The 17,908-nt window shown below is 38.9% G+C and overlaps 1 protein-coding gene across 1 annotated transcript in view; it reads left to right on the forward strand.

Moving 5' to 3' along the window:
* LOC106530581 (transcription factor SOX-5) overlaps nucleotides 1-17,908 on the forward strand; it is a gene marked incomplete at its 3' end in the record, with an annotated part of 225,596 nt that overhangs the window by 113,245 nt on the left and 94,443 nt on the right.

Below are 17,908 nucleotides of genomic sequence, written 5' to 3' on the forward strand. Positions count from 1 at the left end.
ATGCCACGAAGAATTGAGGCAGTTCTGAAGGCAAAAGGGGGTCCAACCCGTTACTAGCGTGGTGTACCTAATAAAGTGGCCGGTGAGTGTATATAGCGCCTTTCTATCCATCCAGGACACTCAAAGCGCTTCACACTACAGACATTCACCCATGCACACTCACATTCACACAAGTAGCACAATGATAGCCAAAAGATGGAGTAGAAAAAGGTCTCTCAAGTTATCTAAAGGCTAGATAAAAGTAGCAAAATCTACTTAAAAATAGGACAGTTGCTAAAAGCTAAAGTGTGAAGAAGGTAGGTAAAAGTTAAGCTAAAATTAGCACAATGGCAGCCAAAAGATAGAGATTTATTTAAAGGTAGCCAAAGGATAGATAAATGGAAAAGGCTAGTTAAAAGTAGTAGAACAGTAGCTAAAATTGAAGAATAGCATTATGCTAGCTAAATCAGGAAAATGGTTGCTAAAAAGCTTAAAGTATCACAATGATAGCCAAAAGCTAAAGTAGAAAAAATGTATCTAAAGATAGCCAAAGGAGAGATAAAATAGCAAAGGCAAGTTAAATGTAAGAGAAAAATTGCTAAAAGCAAAAAATAGCAAAAGGCTAGGAAAATGGTAGCTAAAAGTCAAGGTAAAAGTAGTACGATAGCCAAAAGCTAACGTACAAAAAGTTATCTAAAAGAAACCGAAGGGTACATAGCAATAGCAAAAAGCTAGTTAAAAGTAGCAATACAGTAGCTTAAAGCTAAAAATAGCAATACACTAGCTAAAAGCTAAAGTAATAAAGCAGCTAAAAGTACAGCTAATAGTAGCACTATGGCAGCCAAAAGCAAAAGTAGAAAATGGCATCTAAAAGGTAGCCAAAGGGTAAATAGAAATAGCAATAAAGCTAGTTAAAAGTAGCAGTAATTTGACTAAAAACTAAAAATAGCAAAAGGCTAGCTAAAAGCCAAAGTAGGAAAATGGTAGCTAAAGGTCCAGCTAAAAGTAGCACAATGGCAGCCAAAAGCTAAAGTAGAGAAAGTATCTAAGGTACCCAAAGAGTAGATAAAAGTAGCAAAAGGCTAGGAGGAGAATAGTTGCTAAAATTTACAAATAGCAAAAGGCTAGCTAAAAGCTAAAGTGGGAAAAATAGTAGCTGAAACTCAAAATTAGCTTATTGTAGCTAAACGCTGCATAAGATGAAAAAGTTTTTGGTAGTACATTGGAAAGAATTAAAAAGAAAATAAAAAAACAGGAGATCTTGGCGTATTTATATGAGGAAAATATTTGTTAGTTAACTTGAACATTTCCAAAAGTATAAGAGTTACAAAAATACAAAGTCACAGCAACCATCCTCTGACCGAGCTGAACGTTTTAATGAATGTTTCACATGTCTAAAATAGCAAAGTGTATGCAGAGAGGTGGTTAGGTTTAAAAATAAAACATAAAATGAAAAACAGGAAATACTGAGTCAGCTTTCACACAATGAGTTTTAACTTTAGTGTGATTTAATTCCAAGTTAACGCGCTTACACCAGTTTCATGGTGACTGTAACAAAACAATCAGGACCACAGTGTTCGTGTGCATGTAGGTGTGTGTTCATGCTCCACTTTGTCCTGCGCTGTTAAATGTTTCATAGCACCGAAGACATGATGGGACCCCCCAGGGATGGGGCATCTGCCCACCCAACCACATGTTGAATTATACATGACAGCAAGGGGACAAAGTGTGGGACTCCGTATGTGTGTGTGTCCATTTGGAGGTGTCACTTAGTGAAGTGCCCACTTTGTAGAGTGACTGTTTTCGTTCCGATCTTCTGATTTTAGTGTTCTTGTGCCTCTGATTCTGTCCATTTCATACCCACCTTGACCTACTTTATCTGCATTTAATATTTGACTAGTTTAAAATCAGTTAGATGTTTTCCCCTTTGTTCTTTACTTCAAGACATCTGCAGCTCCAGCTTCTCACACATGAAACTAAAGTAAGGTAGTAGCAAGGCCTCTGGTTTAGGCCCACTTTGTTTTGATGTTTATGGTCCTTAATGTCAGATAAAAACCCAATGTGGCACACACAGTAGCTTTCTTACTAATTATAATTATAGCAACTAATATTTAATCAGTTTGTCTATCAGAGCTACTGTAGGACTCTCCTTCCACATTTCACATTTGATTTTGGCTGAGTTTAACAAACGGCCAAGACAAACTAAAGACATAAAACAAAACAAAACGGTGCATCTGTCATCGCTTGTGTTGCTACCAAAACAAAAATACAGAAAAAAGGAGATGATTCAAAACAGCACAAGTTAACTTGGCACAGTTAAATGAACTATGGCAACAAACAATACCAATGATTTTACTGGGAACAAAGCAAACCAAGGCTGATTTGCACAGAAAATGATGACCTACTGCAGAGCAGATGCTCCAATCAGACAGAAACCTTGTTTGATTCAAAAAGGGAAGCAAAACTAATGAGAAATAATAAAAAAAATACCTGATTTTTATAAAATGAAAGGGGAAGAAATTTTTAACAAGAACACAGATTGTGTAAACTAACAAAAATAACTCATTATAATAAAACCCAGAATATTCTAAATAAAACGTAGGCATTAACCGAAAACACAAAAATTGAACCTAAACATATAAACCAATGAGTGTTTGAAACACAACAACACAACAGAGGAAATAATATTATTAAATTATCGGGTCCTACATGCGGTTAGGTTAGCTCTACACCTGGGGTCTTACTACTTCAGCTAATAAAAGCCTCCATCTTTTCATGCAAATGAGGCTGCTGTTAACCCCAATCAGTGAGGTGGAGGAGTCGGTCCAACACCCCTCCCTGTGATGAGCTGGAGCTGCAGCCTCACACAGATGCCTCCGCCTGGCTGTAGCGTCCGAGATGTCCATCACGTCCGCCACTTTTTAACCTTAAAAATCAACTTTAATTGTAATCTACAGCTGATTAACCCATTTTAAGATGGCCGCCACAACTCGTCAACCTTAAACACAAATATGTTTTTACCTCAGTGAATTTTAAAGATAGTCAGCTATAATTTGCTGTGGTAGTAGCTGACAGTCGTTTACTACACACACTCCAAGCTCTAACAGTTTGTGTCCAGTCATGTGAGATTATTTCCAAGGTTTGAGCAACTCAAACTGCAGTTTTTAAGATGGTTTTAGTTGAAACTGTCATTAAAGCTGGTGGGCAATATGCATTACTTCAAGGGATACAAGGTATTTATTTCAAGTTTTTTTTATTTAAAGAGGTAGTGTTTTTTGATCATAAAATAATCTCACTACACTAGCCCTTTCCAACTTTTTTATGCACATTTTTAAGTATTGCATAAGAAAAATGTTGCTGGGTTGAGGTGGTTTTTTGATTTTCTGAAAAAAAAAGAATTGATGCACTAAAGGTGAGATGGAAAGAGTTTGACGTTTGATCAGCTGTTCTCGCCATCTTTCCTGATATTTCCCATAAAACTAGGAGAATAGCATGTATTTCTCTGTTTCCTAACAGAGCCTAATATGAGCCTTTTTTATTGCAACATAAAAGTTTGATCAAAATTTGCATTACAATTGGTAAAAACATGGTTAATGTTTCTCCTGTTTTATAAAAACCCTTATCCTGCCTCACATCCCAGCAGCTGTGAAACAGACTTTTACAGAAAACATTAAATAATTGTGATTGTTTAGCACCAAATGAGGAGCTTTAAGAGCCACAGTGAGTTTTTTGTTGCAGAATTCCCCTAAATTTTGCGAGTCGTGATACCGAAAGCTTGATAGGCTCGTTGCTCCAGCGTTTAATAATTAACAAGTGTCATCACGTTGAGGTTTTTCATTCTTTTTGTTTTTATCTGTTAAAGATTTACTGACCATAATTAGGGTTAGGTTTTTTCTTTCTCAGTGGGGCGATAATGGTCACCTTAACACCATCACGAGCTCAGGCCCTGTGGGCGATTGATGTCCTTCTGGAGAAAACCATTAGAGGAGAAAAACATTTTTTTTTGTGGTTTGCGTAACAATGCCAATCCCTGTTTCCCCTTGTCTCGCAATGAAAAGCATTTTAAATGCCACCAATAGAGTCTGCAGATGATCAATTTTGAACGATTAGGTCTGCCAAGCCAAATTAGGTTTGAGGATCAGCTGCCTTTGTGGTCCACGTTGCCCCAAGGTGCTTCTTGCCTTGTTAACTTGTTGGTCTGCGTGTGAAACTGAATTCCATGAATCCTTTTATTAGCAGAAAGAGAACATATTTCACTGTTCACAGTCTTCACAGGCAACCATTATGGTGTCTGACTCAGTGAATTAGACGTTTGTTAGATGTTTCGAAAGGACAATGCTTTCGTCCGTGACTGAATGTGTCTGATTTGGGAAATTTTGAGCTGAATTTCCAAAAAGAACTATTCATGTTCAATTATTAGCATTTTAGGGATTTCTTAAAAACACTGCACTTCTTTAATTCTTGGACTTTTTAAATCCTTCACTGCTGTGAGATTTTCTGTTTTGACAAATGACGCTTCTAAATGTCTCACCTCACTTGTCTTAAATAATTCGTAACAAATTCGGGCTGGACAATGATTAAAAACGTGTGTTTGGAGACTTGCGATTTTTACAGCTACTAAAATTTGTAATAATTCTAAACTGTGATGCAGAGATTCTAGGAAATGGGGAAGATTTACTACAGTTTTCAGTCTGTTGAAGAGTCAGATAATAAATTCCAGCAGAATCACGGTCTAAATTGGAGCCTGAGAGATGTGGACGCATTGATCTTTGTGCCTGATCCTGTTACCCGAGGACGAGCGAGATTATGGCACCTCCAGAAATGATTTAATGGGGTTTTACACCAAAACCAAAAGTTCTACTTTTGTTATTTTATATTTAGTTGATTTTACTGACAGAGAGAAACTCTGTCCTTAGACTGGTTGTCCTAGATGTTAAATATTGTTTTTGATTTGAAAAAAAATAAATGTTTATATTTTCCCCCCTAATTGCGCAAAAAACAGTGTTGCTTTTTATATTTATCCAATGATATATTAAAAATACTCTAGATACATTAAAAATACTCTAGTAAAAATAGACTCAAGAGCATATAATTGATGTTGTGGGGGGCCAGCTGAATTTTGAGGGCTGGCCCCCACTGGCCTCCCCTTGGTTGTATCTCTGGTTCACCTTCAATAGTGCAAAATTAGCTGTTTACACCTAATTATTCCCTATAAAACAGTTTTTATCCAAGTCAGGGTGTATCCTAAATATCTTTACAAGTTTTTTTATATTTAAGCCGACAAATTCCTAAAAGCAAATTCTCGTTTCAAGAGAACCCCGTTACGTGACTCGTGTTTCAGTCATGAAATTAAGTCTAATGAGTAGTTTTCCAGTTGCTAATTATCAACAGCTCTGCTCGTTTTGCTGATTTACGGGGCTCTTTCTAGAGGGTTTTTGTTTTTATTTAGCTGGTTGTCCCACATGTTTGTATATCTGCACAGCTTTGTACTTTTATCCCAGAAGTGGACGCTCCCAAAGAGACAAAAGCCTGAACTGCACCCAGATGTTTGAGCACTTCAGATAATAAATCTTTACTTTAGTTTGGTCATTCAGTTTGAACTCACCTGAGTGCATCAAGAGTGAGAAGAATGTTAAAATATGGGGTTGGTTTGGGATGTTTTTTAAAAATCACTGTGTTTGCTTTATTCAACACAACTTTTTCCACATTTAGGAGTTTGATTCTTTACAAAAACCTTGGTTCAGTTACGCATTATTTTTCCCAGAACAAAAGCAGTGGGTGGAGCTGATAAAAAGGTGTTGAAAATGATTAATAAGCAGAAGAGGGGCTTGATGAAACAAGAAAAGGGAGCGCTCCTATTCTTCACAACAGGCCCTAGAACAGCCTGGGTGAGTCAGGATTTCATTATCCCCCATCCCTCTGTGATGAGAGGAAGAAAGGCGGACGTGAGAGAAAGAAAGAGAGGGAGAGGAGAACAGAGAAGGGGAGGTAAAAAAGAAAGAGGCGTTTGATAGAGCTGTGTGGAGACCGTGTGTGAATGAGCCAGTGAAGGGCAGCCATTGTCTTGCCGCGACCTCAATTTGGTACTGTACGCTCCTCTTTTTACTGCACTGTCTCGAGCCACAATGCCTCCTTTCTCTTCTCTGCTCCCTCTCTCTTAAAGAAATAGGGGGATTAGGGCCCACTGAGGGGAACTGCGTGTCCAGACTTCCAACTATTGTGACTCCTCAACATGTGACGAGATGCTCTCTGAGATTTGTACAAACCTCCTTCTTTTTCCTCCTCTCATTTGTTGTTCACTGAAGTTGAGACGAGACAAAAGCAATTGTGTTTTAATAGAAACATATTTTTATTTTATTTTTTTGGTGGGGCAGGATGTGAAGGAGAGAATCCCAGAAACAAAACAAGAGCGCAGCTGCACTTCCTGTTTACCCAGGCCTTGTGAGAGACAGTAGGGAAGGAACAGAGATTGCATTCATTTAATCTTTTTTTTTTTTTACTTTCACTGACCCTCATCTTCCTCCTGCGTGGCCCTGCCTTTAATTCCCCATTAGTTCCTTTTCCTTGCAGCTTTTCCTCTTCTCTCATCTTGCTGATAAGCTGGACCAGAAGGATGAGCGATGTGAGCGATGTATAATGCTGGGCATGGGTTTGGTACCGTTTTGGAAACAGAAATGATTATTAAATGTTTGGGCTTGCAGCTGGTGTTACAGATACAAACCACAGCTATAACAAGGAAAGAAATAAATTGGAAATAAAGATGGGAAATGGTCAGATTGGGTGAACTTTGCCTTTTTTTTTGGCAAGTTGGCAAACTTTTCCTGAGGGAGTTCAGTTATTTAAGAGATATTAAAAAAATATATAGTCTCACCCTTAATTTTCTCTGCACCAGCAGAACACAAAGGACACAAACACATGACTCTATTAGTGAGCTTAGAAGTTTGGCCTTGCTTTGATGGTCAGCAAACTAACTGTAACTGCACGCCAAAGCAGACCTTGAAGGCACTGAGGGGGGGGAGGGCTATAGGGAGAGCGCCAGCACATCCCAGTTGTTTGTTCCACCCACCCAAACCGAGCCCTCCCTGACCTCTCCCTGTGCAGTCCGACATCAGACTGAGATGCAGCGAAAGACGCGCTAGATTAAAAGGGTTGTTGCTGCCGCCGCTGCAGCCCCTGTCGTACGGAGGGGCTGGCCTCGGACAAGGCTGCAGTCAGTTCATCACGTGTGTTTACGCACAAACAACTGGCTCCACAATGCGTGCTCAGAGGTGGTGTCGAAGTGTTCCAACTCCCATCTGTTTGCTCTGCCGTTAGCATTAGACTACTACACAACTATGAAAGGAAATCTAGCAGAGCTGCTTGAGGTGAACAGTGCGTCTTAACCGTTTTTTTAGACGCTTGTAATAATTTTAATTAGAAAGAGGCAGAAAACAATATTTTTGCTTGTGTCCGTTTATATCCTATGAACCACTGGATGAATTTTAAAATAAAAAGCCCAGTTGCTCAGTCAGCTGTGGAGGTTTTGAACTAAAATTTGGTGTAGTAGCAGACAAGACTGATCCCACAACACATAAAATACTCCAAGCACATTAAATCTTAGCACCCACCCTGTCTGTCAGTTAACAAAATATGTTACAAACTACTGAATAGATTTATTGAAACTGTCAGAAAGTAATCATTGCTTTTACATCTAACTACTCAATATGGCTGCTGAAGATAGTTAACTTTATTAAAATCCACAATTTTAGCTGTTAAATACATTTTGTTGTTGTTAGTAGTTCAACCGTGTAGATATCTTTATATTCTGTTTGGGTCATATTTTTCAACACCTTCGGTCTTCTCTATTTTATATGATGTTTTCTGAACTATTACATCAAATTATTTGAGACAGAACTGCTAAAGTAGGTCTATTTGGTGGTCTTGAAGCGCCTCGTTTGGATTTAAAGAGACAGCCTCAAAACAAGTTGATCTGAGACACACCCCATAAAAGGGGCGGGGCTTGTGGAGTTGCAATAAGGAGGAATTCGGAGCAAAGCATTGCAGTTCCACTTTATATAGACCCCACTGAATGATTTAAAAGCATTGTGTCTACTTTAACAAACAAAAGGTCAGGTTTAGTGTGGTAGTAGCAGAGAGTTGTTCACATTTACTCTGAACGTGAGCACATTGTCACTTCTCAAGAAACAGAGGTGAAACAATACATCAATCCACATTGATAAATCAATTATTTAGTTAATGATTTAATTACATCAAGGCAAAACAAAAACAATCCATATCATCATCATATGCAGGATGTGAATCAATACATCGCAGTGTATTGATCGCAGGCCTGTGAATTGAATTGAACTGAAATCGTATGACAGACTTTGATAGAAAAACATCATATCGTCATCCGAACAAATCGGTATATCATATCGTGATATTGCTGATTTGGCATGAAGTGTAGCGAGTGATATGCAGTCCTTCAAAGAACATTTGGCCTTTTATTATCAGTTCTTAGAAATTTCAAACGTAAATAAAGCTTTATGTTTGTTTTCAAACTGAGCGTAGGCAATCGGACGCAGCCTCTTGCTGCGTTCCACTGAAGCGCATCACCGCTTTTGTTGAACGTATTTTCATAAAAGCAAGATAATGTGTTTTTGTAAACCGTGACAAGGAAAACAGCTCTGTGTGCTCCGAAACCTTCCTTTAGTTCTGTTATTTAAATTTCAGGGAAATTGTCTTTTCATTCTCTGTGAGAACAGATGACCTCTGACTCTCATCCTGAATGTGAGACCTTGTACCTCCCCAACAGCGTACGGCAACGCTTGTTTACAGTGTGCTTTAACGTCGAGCCTGTGATATTCATGCAGATTCTTTCAGAGCAGCGGGGTGTTGCAGTGGCCAAGGATTCGTCCCTTAAACTGAAGAAACTTCTCGGCAAGCGTCCTTACCGCTTAAGTGTCCTTGAGCAAAGAGTGCTGCTCTTCTGCTGACCCCATGTTCTGACCTGCTTGCTGAAGAGAGCAATCAAGGCTGCATGAGCTTGCCTTTTTTCTTGTAGCATTGAGTCTCTTAAAAAAATGTTAGCTGCATGTCACTGAAAGGTTAGCTCATGGAGTCAGCTTTGGAACGGGGCTTCTGGAAAATGTTTACTGGTTTGTACTGGAGCGCAAACCAAAAGGAAAAAAACAAAATAAACCTGTTTTTTTAAACACATCACTGCTGTCCAAGTCCCCTGAGTCGAACCGAAAAAAAGGAAAAATAATGCTGTTTTATCCAACCTTGTGTTTCCACAACTTCATTAAAGTTGAGCAAAAGCAACATTTTTTTCTTTTTATTTTTTTACGCATTATTCTTGTGAAATAATTATTTTTGCCAAGCATAAATAATAAAAAGTCACAACAGCAATATACGGACAAAAGACTCRCGATTGTGTTCCTAATTATGCCGCGCTCAGTTCTAACTGAACGTTTTGAATTCCCCTCAAAGAATAAAAACAAACATCTTTAAAAGGATTACCTTCAAATTCGTTAGCGATTTCTTTTCAGGCTGAAGTTTGTCGCATTCCCAAACACGCCTTTGGACTTTCAATTACAATTTGTTTTGATTAAGCATGTAAATGCACCATCCTTGATGGTGTCCTTTGTTAGCATGGCCTTCTTTGGGCTTAAAAAAAAAAAGAAAGAAAAATCTCTCTTGAGTTTCCATTTATGAAATGAAGATTGAAGATTAAACAACAGGAGGGAGCCATTATTTTTGTCAGGGAATTAAAGTACCATCAATCTCACTTAATCACCTTTCTAATATCTCCTCAGACGCTGGTACAGAGCTCAAGGTTAACGTGGTTTGTTTTGTGAAGGAAGGAGGGAGAAGAGCAGCAGAATAAATGCACCAAGCCTTCTTTGGATCCCACTGTCCACCAGTTGGACTGAGATTATAAAAAGCTGTGCTGTGTTGGTGGGAGGGCCGGGCCAGGAGGTTGATGTAGACAGAAATGACAGCCATTGTTTGGTCTGTAATTATCTCTGTCTGCTTATTTGCCCGCTCATTTCCTGTGGAGACAGAGGGGGGGCGAGGGGAGAGGTGCCAGTGGTTCTGCTGCTGCTGTTGTTTCTAACAGGTGGTTTGGTTTGTACTGGACGACCGGCGTATTTGTTTTTCCACTTTGTGTGTTTGTTGATGTGTTTGTGTGGATTATGGAATACATTATCTGTCCGACGCTAATATAAACACTTGTAGGAACATTAATTATTTATTGGCGTCGTGAAAAGTGGGCGATTGTGTAATTCTGTGTATTTGGACGCATTTTAATAAAACTGATTAGCTTTCAACGTTAACCTGATGGCTAAATCAGCTATACTAATATTTTTTTCTACAATACTCACCAACTGCCTGGAAGAGAAAGATGTGGACGGAACACAGAGTTCTCCACCTGGATGGCTTCAAGACCAAAGCGCTTTTAATTTGAAACCCTCACTAGACTTGCTCATCTTCAGCGTTTCCTGTTTGAGTCACAACAATCCTCTCTCCTCATCAAACTGATGTGAGATTTGATCCTCATCTCACTTTTCAGCATCGTATTAGAACACAGTCTATGATGTGTCAAACTCAAGGCCCGCGGGTCAAATGTTGCCCGAGCGTGACCTCCGTGTGGCCCGCCACTACTTAAATATAAAAACAGAGTTTAAATCGATTGTCAACTTTAAATTTATGTTTTAACACAACAAAATAACCCAGTTTAAAAGGCCCCTGAGCTGCTGGCTTACAGTAATTGTGAACCCCTGAGCAATTTATTTGAACAGCCGTCTATTGATGTTTCAAAATAAACTACTTTAAAGCCAGCAGTGACCATAAATGACGTCTCCCATAATGCATGTTGATTATTTTACCTGCAAAATGACAGCATCCCACCACTAGGCGGAGCTGCACAGGATTAAAAAGTAGCCAGCTACTTTTGCTGTGGCCCAGTTGTACTGGGAAATGGGAATTTCCCACTCACAAGTTGTAAATTTAAACTGGAATGCCCCTCCAGTAGGAATTCCCAGTTGGAAAGTGGGAGAGTTCTAAATTCACGAAGGCAGCTACTCACCACAACTCAACAGTGAGTAAAACTCTTACTTTTACTTTTAATAGTATTTCTGTATTATATATACACACATAGTACTTCTCAGTGTCTATAAGAGGACGTGTTAAAACACTGTTTTTTGCAGGAAATACCAGGTAGAGCTCAGTTAGTGTTTGTTAGTGATGCTCAGACGTAGCAACAAGGTGAGGAATGTTTTGTTTTTAGTCAAAGTTAAACATAAAACATTGATGTTTATTACAACTGGCCCTTTGAGGTGAAAAGTATTACACCCCTGCCCTAGGATCTCAGGCAATAAGCATATTCTCGTTTACATTTTAGTCGAGACATGATTTTTTTCCCTCTACCTCTCAAAACATAATGTTTATTAACCATCTAAACCCAGAACTTATTAAACTGAGCAAGCAACGTTCAAATTTAAATGTTTTGTCAACTCCTTGAAACTTTAATGTCAAACTGACATTTCCTCTTTTTAATGTTCCTGATGCGACATTAAAACTTGTGTACAGTGAAAAAAATCTCCCATCTGCTGAGGTGTAAAGAAACTTGTTATTTTTTGAAGAACGGTGTGCCACGACTTCGATCACAGGTTTCGAGTTTGATTCCGCAGCCGCTTAGCTGATGGTGTCATAAACGTAACGTGTTTTCTATCAGTGATCTACAGATGGTATTTCCTTCATAACTTGATTGACGCCTGTTGGCAAACGCTGACGCAAACAGCTGAGTGAGAAAGGTTAGAGTCAGACATGTGATAATCCACTTAACTGGAATCCACACTGGCTGACTAAAACCTGGGATTGTGAAATGTTGTTAGGAACTTTATGCACACTCACAGCTGCTGCAGACACTGGTGATGGCTCATTACAACTTTCCCCTCATAAACAACACAACCTATAGACAATGACCAAAACATAGATCGTGCATTTCTGATTTTAAGTTCAGTGTTTTATTAATGAATGAAGGCTTCAAAAATCATCAAATCACCTGCAGGTTTCAATTCTGTGGGATGCATCCAACCCTGAGACACCACATCAAATTTAACACATTTTGATCTAACTGAATGAACTTTAGGCATTTTAGTGTCTAAATTAGCTGTGGCGACCATCTTGATTCCAGATGTTAACCACCTGTACACTCACCGGCCACTTTATTAGGTACACCTGTCCAACTGCTCGTTAACACTTAATTTCTAATCAGCCAATCACATGGCGGCAACTCAGTGCATTTAGGCATGTAGACATGGTCAAGACAATCTCCTGCAGTTCAAACCGAGCATCAGTATGGGGAAGAAAGGTGATTTGAGCGCCTTTGAACRTGGCATGGTTGTTGGTGCCAGAAGGGCTGGTCTGAGTATTTCAGAAACTGCTGATCTACTGGGATTTTCACGCACAACCATCTCTAGGGTTTACAGAGAATGGTCCGAAAAAGAAAAAACATCCAGTGAGCGGCAGTCCTGTGGGCGGAAATGCCTTGTTGATGCCAGAGGTCAGAGGAGAATGGGCAGACTGGTTCGAGCTGATAGAAAGGCAACAGTGACTCAAATAACCACCCGTTACAACCAAGGTAGGCAGAAGAGCATCTCTGAACGCACAACATGTCGAACTTTGAGGCAGATGGGCTTCAGCAGCAGAAGACCACACCGGGTGCCACTCCTTTCAGCTAAGAACAGGAAACTGAGGCTACAATTTGCACAAGCTCATCGAAATTGGACAAGAGAAGATTGGAAAAACGTTGCCTGGTCTGATGAGTCTCGATTTCTGCTGCGACATTCGGATGGTAGGGTCAGAATTTGGCGTCAACAACATGAAAGCATGGATCCATCCTGCCTTGTATCAACGGTTCAGGCTGGTGGTGGTGGTGTCATGGTGTGGGGAATCTTTTCTTGGCACTCTTTGGGCCCCTTGGTACCAATTGAGCATCGTTGCAACGCCACAGCCTACCTGAGTATTGTTGCTGACCATGTCCATCCCTTTATGACCACAATGTACCCAACATCTGATGGCTACTTTCAGCAGGATAATGCGCCATGTCATAAAGCTGGAATCATCTCAGACTGGTTTCTTGAACATGACAATGAGTTCACTGTACTCAAATGGCCTCCACAGTCACCAGATCTCAATCCAATAGAGCATCTTTGGGATGTGGTGGAACGGGAGATTCACATCATGGATGTGCAGCCGACAAATCTGTGGCAACTGTGTGATGCCATCATGTCAATATGGACCAAAATCTCTGAGGAATGCTTCCAGCACCTTGTTGAATCTATGCCACGAAGAATTGAGGCAGTTCTGAAGGCAAAAGGGGGTCCAACCCGTTACTAGCGTGGTGTACCTACTAAAGTGGCCGGTGAGTGTAGATGAACGTCCAAGTCATTACTGTTAGCAAGTTTAAAAATTGACCAATGTTTCAGAGGATATTTTGCTTTCAGACAGACACACAAACAATAATATAATCGTGCACCTTCGCCTTTTGGGAGTGGGCGACAACTTTTAGATTTTAAAGTCTTTTATTGAGATTCGTTTTTCTTGTTTTTCAACACCTTTTCTCTGCAATTTTAGCTCTATTTCAACATTGTATAGACCAAAATGTTCAGCTCCTTCAGGACATTTCGGCTTTGACTTTGGGTATTTGAGCAATTTATTCTTTGATTTTTAGTTTTTTTTTAAACATACAAGCTTCTTTACAGGACCTTTTCTCTTTAGCTCTGGTTCCTTTTTTTACTTTGTGATAATTTCTGCTACCTTCAGCTAATTTTTTGCTCATTTTAGCTGTTTCCAGCTATTTTTCAACTTCTTTCCGCATGATCAGCTTTGCTGTGCATCTTTTTACTTCTTACTGTTAATTTAAGCTTTTTATGCTCCTTTAAGCTTCATTTTTTGGCCCTTTCAGCTACTCTTTAGCTGTTTTTTGGTAAAGTAAGCATCATTTAACTAAATTCATGTTTTTTCTTTCAGTTTCTTTTTGATAATTTGCTTATTTTCATCTATTTTTAGTTAATTTTAGCTTTTTTCTGTAGCTAAACTCACCTTTTTGTGACATTTTTAGCTTCTTACTGCTTAATTCAGCAAAGCATACTGCAGTGTCTAATAATTTCCAGGTCAAAATAAAGGCGGCATGTCAATTTTTCTGCACCTTCTTTTGTCTAATGTTCTGCTGGTTTATTCTTGTTTTATGTATTTTGTTTGTTCACTTTTTTGTTTTGCTTTAAACTTTTTTCTGCTTTTTAAAAAGACTTTTTGCTAATATTTACTAATTTCTACTAATTTTAGCTACAGTTCTGCTCTGTTCAGCTTTTTTGACACATTTTTCACTTATTTTCCTGCAAAAATCAGCTGTTCAAATTCACCTCATAATTTTGGCATTTAACGTTTTCAGCTACTTTCAGCTTATATCAAGCATTCGTACTGCCATTCTCTAGTTCAGCTATTTTTTATTGTTCATGGGAACTACTAAGAAGACTATATGATTGTGTCTTTTCTCTCCACACCATTAATTTCGACACAAACGCCACGTCTGAAATCTAATATTTGTTTGTGTTAAAACTGAAACCCTCAAACGACCCGAGTTCTTGTTTGTGCGATCACTTACACAAAGCTAATCGCACACATCTGACCGGCAGCACGTGACGATGGGAAGAATCGCCTTCCAATTTCCCCCAATAAAAGTCTTTTATTAAGAAAGACAAACAGGCTTGTCTTTGTTGCTTATTAGGTTTGTAGTTTTCAGCCTGTGTTCCCCGGGCGGTGAATAATAAGGAATGGTGCGGTCACAGGAACACAGTCGCACACAAAGTAACACACACCAGACCTCACACACTGATGGACACACGTTTAGGCAGCACTTGAACCACTAACCCAGGTAGTCGTCCCCTGCTCGAAGGACAGGTAACTTACATTTAAACACCTGGAACCTTCTCTACGTTCGTTTGAACAAATCTAAGGTGTAAACAAACACAAAGAGTGAAGCAGCATGTCTGGTGTGGCCGGTCGGTCGGTCGCTCTCTCTCTCTCTCCCTCTCCCTCTCTACCTCCCTCCCTCTCTCCGGGAGTCCGGTGAGGCCTGGCCTAATTGAGCTGGCCTCAGGAAGCCCATCATTAGCCCCGCTGCTCCGGTCACACATGGCCACCAGATGTGGGTCCAGCCACAATGGAACGCAGAGAGTGCCACTCTTTCATTCTGTTTTCCTCTCTCTCACTCACTCACTCCATCTGTCTCTCTGTCAGACCTTAGCCTTAATAAACTGGCCTTTGTCTCCATGCGGTCATTGTATGCGAAGCCTACCGCGGCCTTCCATAGCAGAAGTCATCAGAGGCTGAATGTGATGCTTTGTGCTGACAATAGACAGAAATAGGAGAGGGGTAGTGAGGGACAGGGTGCAGAGGGTAACAAGAGAGCTTCTAGATGAACTCTCTGGAATTTTTATGGCCTTTTTTACCCCCGTTTTCCCCACAACTTTGTTCAAACTGGATGCATTGTGTCCACACAACACATTCAATACAGTATCTCCTACATTATTCATAACTGGATGATTTTAAAAGGGAAAAAGGTAACAGTGGTTTGTTTGCAATGAGCTCAACAAAGCATGTAATCATGAAGTGGACTTAGTGTTGGAGGTAATTTTCAAACTATGTTTTGTTTAGAAAGGTTATTTCTGATTAGTTAACATCTTACCTGCAGTTGGCAATCTGAGTAAAACTGCTTAGAGAAAACCAGCAGGACATTTCATTTCAAGCTACTCCAAATTAACCTAGACAGGGTTCCTACAGCTTAAGACAAGTTAAATTTAACACTTTGTAAGACTTCTTTAATGCCACTTGAAATGAAACTTAAGACCAACTTCAGAAAAAAACACGCATGCAAAAAAACCCAGTTAGCACTAATTTTACCCAAATGTCTTTTTTAACACGAAACATGTAGCTGCGAGAGGCGATTGGTGAATTGTTAAAACAAAATTAAATAAATAAATAAATGTTACCAATTATTTTAATGTTTGAGACCAATTACAATCATCCCACTTAAAACGTGTTACAGTTTCGGACCTCTGAAAGACTGATTAAGAAATCTTACGGACAATTATGACCTTATTTTTGGATGGATTAATTCAATGCTTTTTAAGATTAAGGATCCGCAGGAACCCTGCTGGAGGGAAATTTTGGGGAAAATTTTATCAGCATTCAGACTATGCGGTGGAGATGACTCTCAGCTACTACCACACCAAGTTTTATTAATTTTTTTGTTATTATTTTGTGTTATATGTGTTGTTAATTAGCAGTGGCAGCCATCTTGATTTGGATTGATTCTTGGTATTTTGTTAGTTGAGTCAAAAATCTATCACCTGCTTTATTTTTTTAAATGTTTATTTTTTATGTATTCTTTTAATAAAAAACAAAACAAAAATTCACTTAAAACAAAAAATACAAATCACAAAAATACAATTTTTTTCATGACAGCTTTTGAAAAAATAAAGAAAACTAATAATTAGATGACAACTTTTAAAGGAAGAACAACTTTTAAACTTTGTTTTTTGTTTTTGTTTTCTTCAATACAGGGAAAACAGATGGGAATCAAATATAACTTTGTGTTTTTTGGAAAACAGGCATGAACAGAAATGATTTCTTCCTCCTCACCTGCAGCACATCGTCTCTTTCCGTTCCTCCATTACCCTTTTGTTTATTTGACTACCTACACCTCGAGCTGTTTTCCATCCTATTCTCTCTTTTTCTTCCACTGTCTCATGCTCAGCTTTTTCTCTTGTTTCCTTCGCTTTCATTTCCTTCCTAACATCTCCCTCCTCCCACCTTTTCTTAATTCTCTTGTACTTCCTCATCTCTTCTTTTACCCAAACTTTTCCACATGCCTCTGATCTCCTGCCCTCACCTGTAACTCCTGTTTCCCTTCAAATCATTCATTCGTCTCTCATGAATCCTGTCTCGCTGTCGTATTATTTCACCAAAGGTTTGCTGTTCTACACAACTAGATTAAAATATTTCACAAACCATTAAATGGATTTGAATAGTTTGAATAGTTGTGGTAGTAGCTGAGAATATTCACAACACACACTCTGACTGTGACATCCTTTAATACCCAATGAGATTGTGCCTAACATTATTTAAAAAGTTTAACTAAAAACAGCTGCAGATTTTTGCTTTATAAACAGATATTGAAAAATGGAGGATTATTCTATTTTAATTTTGTAAAACTGGTCTGTCTTTTTGGCAAACACATTTAAAAATAGTTACCTAGTGTTTATTTATTGCCTGGTTAATGAGTAATGTTTATTCATCTCAATGTCAGACCATTGAAGGTGGAGCTCGATAAATAGTTTCAAAAAACAAATTAGCTAGACTAGCTGTAACAATATAACATACAGGTCCTTCTCAAAAATTAGCATATTGTGATAAAGTTCATTATTTTCTGTAATGTACTGATAAACATTAAACTTTCATATAGTTTAGATTCATTGCACACCAACGGAAGTAGTTCAAGCCTTTTTGTTGTTTTAATATTGATGATTTTGGCAAAAAAGTAAAGAAAAACCAAAAATCCCTATCTCAAAAAATTAGCATATTTCATCCGACCAATAAAAAAAAGTGTTTTTAATACAAAAAGATCAACCTTCAAATAATTATGTTTAGTTCTGCACTCAATACTTGGTGGGAAATCCTTTTGCAGAAATGACTGCTTCAGTGTGGCGTAGCATGGAGGCAATCAGCCTGTGGCACTGCTGAGGTGTTAATGGAGGCCCAAGGATGCTTCGATAGCGGCCTGAAGCACATCCAGAGTGTTGGGTCTTGTGTCTTAAGCTCATCCAGAGTGTTGGGTCTTGTGTCTTAAGCTCATCCAGAGTGTTGGGTCTTGTGTCTT

This window comes from Austrofundulus limnaeus, unplaced genomic scaffold, assembly GCF_001266775.1.
Source record: "Austrofundulus limnaeus strain Quisiro unplaced genomic scaffold, Austrofundulus_limnaeus-1.0 Scaffold534, whole genome shotgun sequence".
Classification (NCBI taxonomy): Eukaryota; Metazoa; Chordata; class Actinopteri; order Cyprinodontiformes; family Rivulidae; genus Austrofundulus; species Austrofundulus limnaeus.